The sequence below is a fragment of the Mustela lutreola genome, chromosome 9 (assembly GCF_030435805.1).
Source record: "Mustela lutreola isolate mMusLut2 chromosome 9, mMusLut2.pri, whole genome shotgun sequence".
Classification (NCBI taxonomy): Eukaryota; Metazoa; Chordata; class Mammalia; order Carnivora; family Mustelidae; genus Mustela; species Mustela lutreola.
Window position 1 is genome coordinate 121,699,038 of NC_081298.1, and position 8,535 is coordinate 121,707,572.

The 8,535-nt window shown below is 41.3% G+C and overlaps 1 protein-coding gene across 3 annotated transcripts in view; it reads right to left on the bottom strand.

Annotated features, from left to right (window-relative positions):
- The window catches only part of LCLAT1 (lysocardiolipin acyltransferase 1), a 180,824-nt gene extending 172,590 nt beyond the window's left edge, over nt 1-8,234 (bottom strand). For 2 of the 3 annotated variants that reach the window (XM_059188701.1, XM_059188700.1), the window contains exon 1: nt 8,078-8,234. The gene's annotated coding sequence lies outside the window, so the exon portion shown is untranslated. Of the gene's footprint in view, nt 1-7,866; nt 8,044-8,077 lie in introns of those variants that run through there. The other variant, XM_059188702.1, reaches the window with a different exon arrangement.
- Between the last annotated feature and the right edge of the window lie 301 nt (nt 8,235-8,535).

The following is an 8,535-nucleotide window of genomic DNA, read 5'->3' on the forward strand; positions in this document are numbered from 1 at the left end:
GTATTTGTTACAGCAGCCACAAGAAACAAATATAAATACTCATCTCCTAGAAATGTAAAGAATTAACAAATGGGTTTGGAAAAGGCCCTTGAGAAGTCTGAATTGCAACTGCAAAAGAAAACCAGATACAATTTTAGAGTTCTTAATTCAAAATAAGAATAGTAACACTCCTAATTTTTGAAAGTTAAAGAAATCTGAGATAAAGAGAAATAAATACAGCTTTAGGAATATCTCTGTCCAATGCAGACTGAGTTCCCTGAAGATTAGCCCACTCAGTACACAAGAACTATTTATAACAGTAGCTGTAGGAAAGATTCAATCTTGATTAACTCTGACTTCCAAGGTATTTCTTCTCAGAAGGAAAGAAAAGGTAAATTGAGCTGGTTTCATTACAACCATAAATAAACTAAGCAAAATAAGGTTACTCCAGCACCCCCTAGACTACTCTAGATTATTTCAGTCCTGCTTCTACACTTCTCTTCCATTCTTACAGAGAACAAAGCAAACATAATTCTCCCTTTAATTTAATCAACTGGTCCTAATTAGCAGCCATGCTGAAAAAACAATTTAAGTTTAAATTTGTAGTTATTCACATGAAAAGTATGTTACTCCCATAATTTGCAAACTCTCCAATTTGAATACAACATAAATCATTATGTGTATGTTTATAACACAAACAATAAAACCAGAAATACGTTTTTACTGAATTTCAGATAATATAATGACACATGTAAGAGTATTAAGAGAGCCAAAACAATCACAACACAGGAAAGGAGAAAAGCACAAAAGGATCTCTCATTTGAAACTCCACATAGGGTGCCTGGGTGGCTCAGTTGGTAAAGCGACTGCCTTCAGCGCAGGTCATGATCCTGGAGTCCCCAGATAAGAGTCCGGCATCATGCTCCTTGCTTATTAGCAGGGAGGCTCTCCCTGACCCTCCCCCATCTCACGCTCTCTCTCCCTCTTTCACCGGCTCTCTCTAAAATAAATATATAAAATCTTCAAAAAGACAAAAAAAACTTCCACATCATAGGGGTATCTGGATGGCTGTCAGTTAAATGCCTGACTCTTGATTTCTGCTCAGGTCATGATCTCAGGGGCGTGACACTGAACCCCACATTGGGCTCCCTGATGGGCATGAAGCCCAGAGAGAGATTCTCTCTACCCCTCCTACCCTATTTCCCCCCCCTAAAAAAGAAAAAAAACCCCACATTATAGAATCATCCTAAGCAGCTACAGCAAACTATGTTCAACATGGATATTCAGAAACTTTGAGCATAACTTGTAATATAAAGCACATCTTATTCAAAAAATAAGCTTACACTTAAAACCACATAAATAAAGTATATTTTAAATTTAAAGTGAATTAAAACAGGCATTACAGCAGACCCTGGAACTAGACTGCTTAAATTCAAACACATGTTACTTCACCTTTCCGGCCCCAGTTTCCTCAAAGGTAAAATGAAGATTATAATAGTATTCACCTCATAGAAGAATTAAAGGAACTGCAAACGTAATGCACTTGGAACTTAAACCAGTATGCAGTAAGCACTCAACAAATATTAACTGTATATAATGATTATTAATAACTACTAGAAGAAACTGTCACCATGACTGCCTATGGACCTCATGTTTCACAGCTGTCATGCTTACCTTTCATCACAGAAAATCTAGAGGTCACAAGAGATGACTCTCAGTGATCTGGAGATCACTGGAGAGAAGGCACTAATTCATCCCCCCTCTAGAGAGTAAACTCAAGGATAGGAATCATGTCTTACATGACTCTGTCCCCACCACCAAGTTCATGGTGTCCAAAAATATTCAAGGTAAATAAATAAAAATGTTGGAGTTCAAGCAGCTCCTAGTTACCATCATTGTCTTCTGTAAACCCACATAGGCATTTTTTTATTTACTTAAAGGCTACACAATAAAAAGAAAACATAATTCTAAGAAACCATCTGTATGACAACAACAGGATGGCAGAAATAATAAGAGCCACAGACAAAGCTGGCTTCCCCAAGGTACCTGAACACTCCTGTGGGAAGAGCCTGTCTGAGCTAAAAATCACCTTTTTCCCTCCATACTCCCTCCATACTACATAGGGTCACACAGAACTCTACGAATGGCTGCCACCACTCTCTTCTCTTCCTCATTCTCTTATTCCTAATTTCTATCAGCTCACCAACACTCACAATTCCTGCTTCTCCCAAGGGGATTAACTATATACTTAAAACATAAAGTGGAGGCGAGCTCTTATTTGAGTTGGAAAACAATGGGTAGCTTCAGTCTTCCCTTTACTGTCCCCAGAGCAGCAATCTACTTCCTGGGAGGAAGTGAACAATTTCATTTTTCAGAAACCTCAACTGTGAAAGACTGCTGATAAAGTGGTTAATCCCCCCAGGTCAGCCTTCACTGATGGTGCCCCTCAGATACCCCTTCATTTGCCTCCAGGGTAATCACAGTAGGATCGTCATGTTCCCACTGACAGGAGAGAGGACTAGGTAAAGATGCAATGAACACTGTCAAATCAAGCTGAAGTTCACCACGGCCTTTTGTGAGCTTCACCCCATGACTACAGGAACTCAACCACAGGCTTTCCTCAGCTTCACTCTTACATCCAAAACCTTGCAGCCAAAGGGATCACAGTGGTCCTCATTATCCAAGAGCAATTAGCATGAAATGGAAAAAAACCACACAGTGATTTCTCTTAAACAGGGGCATTATACAATGATGAGAAAAGAGTGGGTTTGGGCACCTGGGTGGCTCAGTGGGTTAAGCCTCTGCCTTCAGCTCAGGTCATGATATCAGAGTCCTGAGATCAAGCCTCACATCAGGCTCTCAGCTCAACCCAGAGACTGCTTCCCCTACTCTCTCTGTCTGCCTCTCTGCCTACTTTGATCTCTATCTCTCTCTGTTAAATAAACAAATAAATAAAATCCTTAAAAAAGAGAAAGAGAGACTAGGTTAGAATTTCCCCCTCAAAAATGAAACACAATATAAATCAATTTATTTTCATAATATATCTGATATTAATGAAAACTTAGGTTACACTTGCAAGTATACACCAATTCTTAGGACAAGGAATTAACAAGGAATTGGGACGTAACTTTGTAGCCAAATTGTAAAACTGCATGATATGAGAACCTTGATTTCTCATTGCCTTTTACAAGACAACTAAACAAAAGAAAAATTCTAGGTTTCATCATTAATTCCTATGAAGCCTCTCGTGCTTTTTTCAATTCTTAGCATTTTTTCCATCATTCCTGCTGGGTTTCCTCATCAAAATTGGCTTAACACTGCCAAATTCTCACTAGAATCCCTTTAAAGTATAACAGAAAGTGCAGAAATATTAGGTGTGCAACTTGGAATTTTACATATACATGCACCCACATAACATCCGCTCAATATATGGGACATTTCCAACACTCAAGAAGGTTCCTGAATGAACCGCTATTCTGACTTCTATCACCAGGAAATAAATGTACCTTATTTCTGGACTTCATTTAAATGGAGTCATAAGGTATGCAATCTTTTGTCTACAAAACCCATCCATGTGGCTGTATCAGTAGTTCATTCATTAACTGCTTTTGTAATGTCCTCTTTTATAAATATACCACAATTTACTCATCCATTCTGCTGCTAATGTATCTTAGGTTTTATCTGATTTTTAGTTGTTATGAATAAAGGTTGTATGAACATTTTTTTACTTTTTTTTTTTTGGTAGACCTATATATCCCTTCCTCTTGAGTATGTATCTAGGAATAGAACTGATGTTTTAATAGGTAAGATTAGACACAGCCACAGTTTTCCAAAATGATTGTACATTCCCACCAACATATATAAGATTCAGTTGCTCTACAATACTGGCATTAATAATTTTTTAATTTTAGCCATTCTGGAAGGCGTGTAGCAGCAGGTCACTATTTGAATTTCTATTTCTCCTTTGGGAGTTTCCATTTAGGACTAATAACATTGAACACCTTTTTATATGCATACAGACCATTCAGAGATCCTCTAGTAGAAAGTGCCTGTTCAGAACTTCTTTACATGTTTTAAATTGTCCTTTTGTTAATTTTATACATACAAACACACACACACACACACACACACACACACACACTCTGGGTAGGAGTCCTTGGGCAGATATATGAATTCCAAATTTCTTTTTCCAGTCTGTATTTTGCCATTCATTCTCTTAATGGTATCTTAGGTGGAGAGATGTTCTCGATTTTAATGAAGACTGACATCAAATTTTATCAATCATTGTTACAGTCATTGCTTTCAGAGTCCTTTTCTAAAGAAATTTAGTCTAAGAGTACTAGAGTACTAGTTCTCTGACTCGTGCTTACAGTTTGAACAGTTCTCAACCTTGCTCTGAACGCATGAAATCCTTCATCTCTGCAAGGTTTCCAGCTTCACCTTGCAGTCCATTTAAAAATGTATTCATTCATGTTATGTTGTCAGATGCTAGACAACTCTACTGTTCTGAATGTTTGATCAGTTTTACAACTAGAGGATTCATTTGTGATTATTTCCATATTATAATGGGACTTCTGTATAAGTATATTAAAAACCTAACATAAAAATAAATGAAAAAAATTCTCTAATACCTATTATTCTAACATTTTACCCCAACATACATTAGATGATTCTTCCCTCTCTTTTTGAGTGGCTTTGCTCCAGTGGAGCCAACTTTTTCACTGAACCATGTTGACTTTTATGAAATAATTGAGTTTTCTGTAGTCTATGAAACCAGAAGCCTACAGGAAGTTATAAGCCTGGTTCTATTAAATCTTATTGACCCCAAAACCTCAAGGAGTTTACAATCCTCCCAAAACCCAGTAACAAAGAATTTTCTGCTCTATCCTTTTCTTGAATTAATGAACAATATCTCCAATCTGCACCCATATTATTCCAAAAAAAAAAAAAAAAAAACCAAAACAAAACAAAACAAAAACAAAATACCTGACTCTTTACTTGCTTTGCAAGCGTTCCCCTCTCCCATCCTATAATTCTTCACACCCAATCAATCTTCCCTTCTGCTTTCAAAATGTGTGTGGTGGACTCTGAACTCTACTCTGGCAGTGGATGCCCCATGCACTCCCTCGCCACCTCTTGCTTGGAGTACGGAAACTGTCCTTAGCTAATCTCCTTACATTCTTTCACTCTGTCACCACCAGCCATCTCTCCAAAACATGTATCAGATTGTATTACTCATTTGATTAAGATTTTTCTATAGGTCCCACTGCCCATGTGATAAAGTCCCTCTCTCAGCTGAGAATTCACTATCTTTCCTGTGTTCATTCTCAGCAACTTCTGCAAAACTCTGGTCTGACCCATGGACACCCATGACTCTCTCACCCTGACTCTCCCCTGCTAACTCCTTTGGCTGAAAGCACTTTCTCCTTTACCCTGCAGTCAGCTCCCTGCCTCACTTGGTCAGGGCCCCCACAACAAAACCAACTGTTCTCTTGTATGTGTTCCCACAGCTCTCTATACCCACCACAACTACATTTGAGTCCTTCTCAGATTACCTTAGTTAATTATTTATTTGTTTGTCTCATTCACCAGTCTACAAACTTCTGGACCTGGACTTCTCCCTGGACTTCCTGGATGATAAGGTCAGGAATTAATCTTCACACGCCAAAGACTTGGCAGGACAATTCCATAAAGGTTCAAAGAATGAATAAATGTCCGAGCCACTTTTATTCATATCTTTTTATTTTTTTCTATAGAGATGACAACTATATACAAACACGTCAAAGCAATGAACCTAACGTAAGTTTTCTTTCAAAAGTAACCCAACAAGTTATTGACAGTTTAATAAAAACTAAAATTTTCCTTAATTATTGATTATTGCTTCCTGTTAGAAATTAATCAACTCTTTGTTCTGAAATGCTTTTTAAAATAAAGGGCATTAAATAAATAGATAGATAGATAGATGGCAGCAAAAGTAGGTTGAATATATCACTTAACCAAAGTTACTGTAATCATCACCATATAAATCACTATTGGTTACCAATGAAATGAATGAAACATGGTTATTACTTATACAACACAACCAAAGGATCACAAACAAAATACTTCATTGAAAAATGTGTTCCTATGTATCCCCTTAACACATAACAAACCTGAATGATACAGAAAGATGGTATGCACAGTGGTTGAGAACACAGTTGTTTAATTTGTGCCTCAGTTTCCTCATCAGTAAAAACAAAGATGGGAAAGTAAGCACTTCGCAAAGTTGCTAGGTGACTGAGTCTGCACAGACAACATCCTTGGCTGAGTAACCGTAGGGTAAGAATTGTCAACTGTTACCCCTGTATTTTTCACTTTTGTAAGCCCTTTCATATATATCATCTTGGTTTTCCTCACAAAAGTACAATGAGAGGAGGGCCTGGGTGGCTCAGATAGTTAAGTGTCTGCCTTCGGCTCAGGTCATGATCTTAGGGTCCTAGGATTGAGTCCCATATCAGGCTCCCTGCTCAATGGAAAACCTGCTTCTCTCTTTCCCTCTGCTTCTCCCTCTCCCTCCTCCGCTCCCTCTGCTTGTGCAAACTAGCTCTGTCAAATAAACAAATAAAATCTAAAAATTAAAAAAAAAATACAATGAGATTGTCTGGACAAGTAATTCTTTGCCCATTTCAGAGGTAAGATACTGACAAAGAGGTTATATGATTTCCCTAACATATTTTAAGTGGCAGAGTAGGAACTAGAAACCACTCCTACCGAAGCCCCAGGCCAAACTGACCAAATCACCAAGTAGCAGTGTAGAAGAAAGTATTTTGGGTTCTCCCCCCATTATTTCCTTCTGGTGGCAAGCAGCAGCCAGCCTAAATAACTGGTGGGGGCATATGAACTAACCCACTTGCTTGGATTAAAAGGTAGAAGCCTCACTTTCACAATGCCTGACACACAGTGAGCACTCCAAAGACAGGAACTACTGATGACTGAAACACAAAGTGCTACTGTGCTTTCTCAATGACAGAACAAAGCACTCCACAAAATCATGCCTGCTATCAAATAAAAAGTCACTTGATAGTATGCTTATCTGTCACATCAAAGTACAATGTGGCAACAGGAACTTTTTAAAAAAACTTATAATTTTCTTTTACTCTCAAAAATCAACGGAGTTGCAAAAAGGACTTCCATTAAGACACTTTTGGAAAACGAATTATATTTTATGATATATCTTTGCCCAAAAAGCAACATGAGTAGACAATATTTCATCCCTGAAAGGCCTTCACCATACTTTCCATTACTTCCCTAGGCTTAATCGGAATCCTAAGCCTCAGCCTTATCTACAGCCACGTGCACATGAATGCAGTCAATGAGCTTCGAAGGCAGAGGCAATATTCCAAGGAACCCATCTAAGCAGGAAACTGTACAAGGAAAGATAACGTCTCTAAGACACTCAAGTGCCCTTTTTATTTCGCCTCTTCAGTGAGACGGTCGAAGCTAAGATACACCTTAACAATCAGATTTGACATCAGTTCCTGGCTGGGGCCTAACTTTCCTTTGGTGGCACTGCCACACTGGCACCTATGGGCAGGCATCTGGCGCCTGAAAATACACAGATGAGGGCTCGACAACCCACGCTCAAGCCTCACACGTGGCGGAAACTTTGGGGCGTTTGCACATGTGATTCAACAATGGCAGAAACAGAGCTCCGTTTGGGGCGAGGCAGCTCCCGGACCCGTCCAGGTCTGGAGCAGGAAGGTCTTGACATTAACCGGGAACAGGGATGGCGCTCCTGGCCCAACTAGCCCCGCAGTCGCCTAGCTCTCACCGAGCCCGCCCGCGCGGCCCCGCAGCGCTCTCACGCCTCCGCTTGCCTCTGGGAATCGCTTCCCAGCCTCCCCTCACCTGAGCCGCCGACGCCGCCACCTGCGTCGGGACCCCAACTCCTGGTCAAGCGACCGTTATCCGGGTCGCAGCCCGGGGACGCCCGCAGCTCAGGGGGAAGAGTCCGTGGGGTTACTCCCCCTCCGCCACCTCGGGGATCCCCCGGCCGCCGCCGCCATTTTACCGGCGCGTAACACCTCCCCACCACCACCTGACAGTTCCAGCCTCCCACCTGTGACCAGCAGAGGACGTCGCGCTTCGCCTTGGGGGTCGCGTGGACGAGCTGGAGAATCGTGGGGGTCACAACCGCAAGCAGAACCCGCCGCTAATTCATCCCGAAGCGGGGAAGCGTCGGGCCGTCGCCCTAGTAATGCGTCCAGGCAGGCTCCACCCTGATTGGCTGCGAGCGCCGTGACGCGACGGCGTCCCCGGCTGCGTGGGAAGCCCGGGTGTCCGGCGCCCCGCCCCTGCTCTCCAGCCGGGGGCACCCCGGGCGCTGGCCGGCAGTGGAGGGCTCCCTTAAAGAGGCCGCGCTCACTTCCTCGTCTGGACTGGGGGTCATGCAGGGGCGAGGAATAATAGCAATAAGAAGCTGCGGAGGGCCTTGTCCCAGGGAACCTAATCGTCCAACCGACCCTTAGAATTTCAGAGTGGCAAACAGAAATCTGGGGAATTTAATTTACAAGACTA